The following is a 7,983-nucleotide window of genomic DNA, read 5'->3' on the forward strand; positions in this document are numbered from 1 at the left end:
GGATAGATAGACAGATAGACAGACAGACAGAGAGATAGATAGATAGACAGACAGACAGACAGACATACATACAGATAGATAGATAGACAGACAGACAGAGATAGACAGACAGACAGACAGACAGGTAGGTAAGTAGGTAGGCAGGCAGGCAGGCAGACAGACAGACAGATAGATAGATAGTAGGGGTGCAACGGTTCAACTTACTCACGGTTCGGTTTGTATCACGGTTTTAGAGTCACGGTTTCAGTACGGTTCGGTGTGTGCTATGTTTAGGGAAAAAAGTATATTGTCAAATAAAAATAAAATAAATAAGAACAAATAATCTAACAAGTAACAGCACAAATAAATAAACAGTGAAAAAAGATACAAATAAAATAAACAGTGCTTTTCAGTTTTTTTTAGAACACAATACTTCACAGAGAGCTTAATATTTGCGCGTGTTCTGAGACGGGTTCACGCGCTTCGGATGAGTGACCACACAGATCTTCTCACTGCGCACGCGAGTTCACGTCTTCTGGCTCTATAATATTTAAATAAATGACAGTTATTCCAGCATAAAGCACTCGCATTGATTAAAGAGTGACTGGTTTGTCCACGTATTGTTTTTTTCTCTCTCTCATTGCTCTTGTTGTAATGTATTGGGAAGCCATAATTTGTATCCATCAACAGAAACATGCATTAGCCGAACTCTAACAAACCATATTACAGATGCATTGTCAGATTTAAGTTGAACCTAGTGATTAGTTAAGTCCTAGTGTATGCCGAACGGTGTGTGGAGAACCGTACGGTTAATTTTTTTACAGAGTACCGTTGCACCCCTAATAGATAGATAGGCAGACAGACAGGCAGACATGTATATAGAATGACAGACAGACAGACAGCAAATCCACAACTCACAAGTTGGTGCTGGAAAGTGGTGCATTTTATCAGTCTTAAAGGCACAGCAGCAAAAATGTACCAATTAATACCAATTAACGAACTGGAGAAAGAGTCAGAGAAAGAGTTGAAAATGATCATGAAAAGATAAATTATTACTGTCCCCTTAAAATGTTGTTAACCATGTGGTTCTGTTCATGGTGGGCAGAGAAGCACCAACTTTATTGTTCAGACAAGAACCTCTGAAGGGTATTTTCAGTCTCAGGATGACAAAAATCACCACTGACGTCAAAGGGCGGTTGGACGTGGTGTTCAACACCAGCAGGACGTCAGAACTCACCTGAAGCTATTGTAGGTCTCCTACTGACCCTGAAAGTTTCTGCTAACATAGTTTTACCTCGGGGGTTCTCCAGAGAAAAAAGATCAAAGCAGAACCGACGTAAAGCTGGTTAGTCCAGCGACGTTCTGTAATCCCTGAATGATGCACATTTAGCTCTGCCCTCATTGTACTGTGTGCAGACCTCTGTCGACTGGGGTTCAAACTGACACAGAGTCAGATCTGAGCGCTGACAGCTTGTGTGGTGAGGTGACTTTCTCTACATCAGCTGTGCCGGTCAGCCCTAGAGTGGCTGAGGTAAAGACTAGGTCAAAGCCAGGTGAATGTTGAATGAGGCGCAATATGACCACCAAAAATACACTGGATATTGAATAGAGAAATATCAGAAGAGCTGGCTTGCTTGCTTGCATTTTAAATGACCACATTTTCTACCAAATACCAAGTTTACAGTATAGTGTAATTTGTAGTTTGCAAGGTTTGTGGTGATTTTATATCTAATGATCACATAGTCTACATTTCTTCTTCTTCACTTTAAGGCCTGTTCAGTCCAACACGAGTGTTCAGCATGAGAATTTTGATGATTTTTACATGTGATTTGTCTGTTTATGCACAAACATGGCAGACAGGCTGAATGAAAATACCCATTCACTTTGACAGTAGGTGGCGCTTATATAAAAGCAGAAATATAAAGTGTAAAGTAATGAGTAAATAAGATAATTTTATTTTATATATTATGTTTTATAAAATGTTCACACACACACACACACACACACACTATTACATTGACAGCGTTTATTAAAAAATTAAAATGTTTATCGAACCAAATTTTCACATCCCACACACACACACACACACACACTATTACATTGACAGCGGTTTATTAAAAAATTAAAATGTTTATCGAACCAAATTTTCACATCCAAACATTTGCTGTAATGGTCTAAGCAGGTCTTTACTGACCAGACCAGAATAATGTTGACCCGTTGCACTAGATGCTGGTTGTGAATGAAAACAGAATATTACATACAGTGTGTGAAGAAGTCTTTTGAAAGAGCCCTATAAAAGTAAGTTTCACAAGTGTATGTGCAGGACAGCTGTTTCCAGACTGTCCTTACTTACAGGCTGATCACCACTGAATGACTACATTCTCAATATTGATCTGCCATCCAATGAGGCAAGACTGAAGGCTTGAACGTTAAGCGCTATGAAGTGGAAAACTGTCAGCATCTGGTGAATGACCGGGTCAAAGTGAGTGTGAAGTACTTGATTACAGTATCTGGCAATTTCTTTTTACAAGACCATAGTGATGGGCTAACAAATAAAGCTGAAATGGCAATATGCAGACACAGATCTGTTTTTAGTAAAAATAATACAATTATACAATCTAAGATAAATACTGACAACACTTTACAAACCACAAAGGTTTCATTTGTTTACAATTTGTTAACCAAATTGGTAAACAAACTAACAAAGCATAGTTCTAAAGCATACATTTTAATGTGTAATGTTTCAACTTTAATGTTTAATGTTTAAGCAACATTTACTAATACATTATTGAAATAAAAAACTGTATAAAAGTACCATAATATGTTTGCAGATATTTAGGAAACATGCTAAGTTCACATACTTCTTTCTCTGAAAAACAATTCTACTGCCTGATATTCTTCTTTGAAATGTATGTTTCATATCAAAATGTCTGGTTTTGATTTGGTCCTTATTATTCCACCCACTGCCAATTTACCCAATAGTATTTCAACAACCCGGGTTGCCAGTTGGTGGAAAAAGAAGCTTGCCGCATTCATGGAAGCCAACAAACGAACTGGGTCAGAGATTACAAATTCTACCCAACCTAAAAACTTTGGAATCCATCTAAATAAATCTATGCCCAGAGTCATATTAAAATGTGGATAAATCAGCGCATCAACTTGTGTAACAGTGTAACTATAAAGATAACCATATTAGCATCCACACCAGTGGACAATATCGTCTGTTTTTTCTAAGTGCACATGGGTCTGTCTCTTTAAATTGGCTGTCAATGTTTTTATCGTTCACCAGCTGGAAAAATATCGCACTGAAAGTGAGTCCAAGGATATTGTTTCTCTGTGCCCGTGTGGTGTGGACTCTGCTATTCTTTAATAGTGAGATTTTTTTTTAAATTGAGAGATTTAAAGAACTTTATCGTTATCTTTATAGTTATTGTCCTGGGTGTGAACAGGCCTTAAGGCTTGACGCCTTCTGTTTTCCATTGTGCGTGTTTTTGTTGCATGTCCTCAATCTGGCAACCTGTGTAAAATTGTAAAACAAAAAAGACAAAATGAATTTGCTGCTCATGCTCACATTGAAAAACGATGTCCAGTGACTTTATCGCTTGCAAATTTTCACTGTGAAAGTCCTATAACAACGCCTCTGTTCCCCCAACAGGACACACCTCACACTGCTATAAAGCAAAAATGCATACATTTTAATGTGTAATGTTTCAACTTTAATGTTTAATGTTTAAGCAACATTTACTAATACATTATTGAAATAAAAAACTGTATAAAAGTACCATAATATGTTTGCAGATATTTAGGAAACATGCTAAGTTCACATACTTCTTTCTCTGAAAAACAATTCTACTGCCTGATATTCTTCTTTGAAATGTATGTTTCATATCAAAATGTCTGGTTTTGATTTGGTCCTTATTATTCCACCCACTGCCAATTTACCCAATAGTATTTCAACAACCCGGGTTGCCAGTTGGTGGAAAAAGAAGCTTGCTGCATTCATGGAAGCCAACAAACGAACTGGGTCAGAGATTGCAAATTCTACCCAACCTAAAAACTTTGGAATCCATCTAAATAAATCTATGCCCAGAGTCATATTAAAATGTGGATAAATCAGCGCATCAACTTGTGTAACAGTGTAACTATAAAGATAACCATATTAGCATCCACACCAGTGGACAATATCGTCTGTTTTTTCTAAGTGCACATGGGTCTGTCTCTTTAAATTGGCTGTCAATGTTTTTATCGTTCACCAGCTGGAAAAATATCGCACTGAAAGTGAGTCCAAGGATATTGTTTCTCTGTGCCCGTGTGGTGTGGACTCTGCTATTCTTTAATAGTGAGATTTTTTTTTAAATTGAGAGATTTAAAGAACTTTATCGTTATCTTTATAGTTATTGTCCTGGGTGTGAACAGGCCTTAAGGCTTGACGCCTTCTGTTTTCCATTGTGCGTGTTTTTGTTGCATGTCCTCAATCTGGCAACCTGTGTAAAATTGTAAAACAAAAAAAACAAAATGAATTTGCTGCTCATGCTCACATTGAAAAACGATGTCCAGTGACTTTATCGCTTGCAAATTTTCACTGTGAAAGTCCTATAACAACGCCTCTGTTCCCCCAACAGGACACACCTCACACTGCTATAAAGCAAAAATGTGTACAGCTGGTAAGCACAGCTTGGTTTTATTCCAGTTTTGCAACACGACTGTACTGACAGAATGCCATCTTCATAAAATAAAGGGATATTGCTTATTACCTGGCCCTTTTTAGTTTATTTTGGTGTACTGTGGGATTGGCTCTGGTTATTTTCTTTTCTGAGTTGCGGAGATCATCACATAATGGCCTTGAACCGTTTCGGCTGAACGCCGCTGTTGACTTGTAACGCTCCGCTGATGACTGCATCAAAGACTTTGCTAAAGATGCTACTCAGACAACAGAGACAACTATGGCTATAGTGGAGAAAGGGAATATGGCCAGAGAAAACAGCACACATCACTCAATCCCCACTTTAAAGACATTTAAAAAATATCTCAAGGGACTTATGCTGTATGTAAAATGCTATGCATACACATTTGAAGTTGTTGCCAGGGCATGGGCTGCCCAGTTTGTCAAGGCTGAAAGTTTTCAAAGTGATAGCTTGATAAAACAGCCCACTCGTCCTCATTCTGTCCTCAAAGAATGATGCCAACGTCACACAATTGTGTAAAACAATTGTGATTGTATGCATTTGACCACAAAGCCACATACAGTACCTGCTGTTATTGATTTTATTCAGTCAAGTACCAATTCATCAGGGTAAAGTCTCTTAGTGTTAGCGCATGTGTGTAGGACCGCTAACAGACATTAAGTGCTAATTGTGTACCTGGGAAAGAGCATAAAGGATGTTTTCAGACTAGCAGCCTAATGGTACAATTGATGTGAGTAAATAAACCCATTGCCTCTTCTATCTGCTTGCACTGCTGTGAGGTTATCAAGCCTGGTTAAGGAAATACTTAAACTTCATGTTGCTTAAGTGAATGAAAATGGCCTCATTATTTACTCAACTTCATGTCATTCCAAACCCATATGTTGTTACTTTTTTCCATAAAACACAGAAGAATATTGTTGATGAATTTTAACATTATGACAGTGGAAGATTCCAAACTTTCAGAAGCCATACACTATTATTGAAAAGTTTGGATAGGTAATGTTTTTAAGTCTCTTATGCTCACCAAGGCTGCATATGTATGGTTAGAAATACAGTAAAAACAATAATTTTGTGAAGAGAATTACAATTTTAAAAGATGTGTTTTCTATTTGGAAATATTTTAAAATGTAATTAATTGCTGCAGTGAAAAAGCTGAATTTTCAGCATAATTTTTCCAGTCTTCGGTGTCACATGATCCTTCAGAAATCATTATTATGCTGATTAGATTTCTTTTTATTATTAGTGTCAAAAATGCTTGTGCTGCTTAACATATATTTGGTGAAAACTGTTATACATTTGATTGCAGGTTTAATCGATTAATAAAAAGTTCAAAAGAACATAATAAAAAAAAATATCTATATTTTGTAATGGTGTAAAAGTTGTTAAATTTAATCTATGCTAGCTGAATAAAAATATTAAATAAAAAATACTGAACCCAAATTTCTTTCAAAATATTTTTTGAAAGGGATATCAATGGGAAAAATATCTTTTTTTTTGTGTCAAGTTACAGCAACCGATGTTTCTTGATGACCCCCAAAAATGTTAGAACTTGAAATTTCCTATAAAAATGTAAAATATTCACAGTGAAAATTTTCAATAACATCAAACAACACTTTTCAAACCCTGTGATTTTCTTTTTTACATGGACTATGCCAATGACACAAAACACATCACATACTGTAAACCTGCAGCTCTTCAAATTTAAATAAGGAAACATGAATGACATTTAAGAGATACTGCTGAAAATAATTAAATGTCAATTTGTTCCTTATACAAAGCTAGATGATTTAGATTATGATATTATTAATAAAGCATTTGTATTCATTCACCTGTTTCTCACCATGAAGTGATTCTCAAAGCTATGGCTCAGTGCCTTGCACTCTCTAGTTGCTCTCAAGTTGGGCGGCTCTCAGCAGCCTTTGGTGTCTTCAGATGCCACTTTGCATCCATCAGCAGCCCAGTGGGCAAGAGGAAATGTAAATTTCAAACCAGAGAGGTGGGAATTAGGAGACAAAATACATGTAGGGACAAATAAAAAAGGAAAGAGGCATGATATTATTAATAATGCATTTGTATTCATTCACCTGTTTCTCACCATGAAGTGATTCTCAAAGCTATGGCTCAGTGCCTTGCACTATCTAGTTGCTCTCAAGTTGGGCGGCTCTCAGCAGCCTTTGGTGTCTTCAGATGCCACTTTGCATCCATCAGCAGCCCAGTGGGCAAGAGGAAATGTAAATTTCAAACCAGAGAGGTGGGAATTAGGAGACAAAATACATGTAGGGACAAATAAAAAAGGAAAGAGGCAGGGATAAAGCGCCCACATTTTGATTGCATTGAGCAGGCTCTTCTGCTCCACCTCTTACATGCCTTTCTGCAGCTGGACAGAATCTCTCTCCTCCTGAATCTAAGCAGTCATGCACTGTATGCCTGAAAATGCATTTACAAATACAACTGACTATGAAATTCAATTAGTTGACTGTTGTGTTCAGTCTTCATAAAACAATATGAAACACACAAAATTAAATTAGGTGTTAATTAACATGTTAACTGTGAAATTTTACTTTGCGTATTGAGTCAATCAAAAACATTTTCATTAAATAATCTTTTTAGGAAATAAATCTGCTCTGTTTGAGGATACCAGAATGCTTGAACTGATGATCAGGCTTTCGTATGTTTAAATACACACCTTCTAGTTTGACAGCTGTATTGTTGATATATATATATATATATATATATATGTGTGTGTGTGTGTGTGTGTGTGTATGTGTGTGTAATATATATATATAGCAACAATGCTTCAAAAGATCTTTCCAAAAGATATATATAGATCAATCCAAAAGATATAGGTTAGATTATGATATTATTAGTAATGCATGTATATTTTGGTTGCTTAGTGGATGTTGGGTGTCTAGAATACCTTGTGACAGCCATTTTATTTTGGGTTGTTGCTGCAGAGTTTTTCTTAATCTTTTTCAGTAGGAACAATATTACAATCCTCCACTTGTGAAATCCATGTGCTCCTAATAAGCAGACTACACAAAATGGTTACACTTTACTTGAAGGGGTGTGCATAAGACTGACATGACACCTTCATAATCATGACATGACACCTACATAATCATGACATGACACATGTCATGAATATGAAGGTTTTTTATGCATGTTTATGACAACTGTCATTATTTGTCATTCACTCAGTTATGTAATTTTTAATGCAGAGATGATATTGTTTGAGATGTCTTTGTTATGGGCTATGGTTAGGGGTAAGGGTAGGAGTAGGGTTTGGTTAGGGTTAGGTCAAATAATGTCATATTTGCAT

Source organism: Sinocyclocheilus anshuiensis, unplaced genomic scaffold (genome assembly GCF_001515605.1).
Source record: "Sinocyclocheilus anshuiensis isolate Anshui unplaced genomic scaffold, SAMN03320099.WGS_v1.1 scaffold469, whole genome shotgun sequence".
Classification (NCBI taxonomy): domain Eukaryota; kingdom Metazoa; phylum Chordata; class Actinopteri; order Cypriniformes; family Cyprinidae; genus Sinocyclocheilus; species Sinocyclocheilus anshuiensis.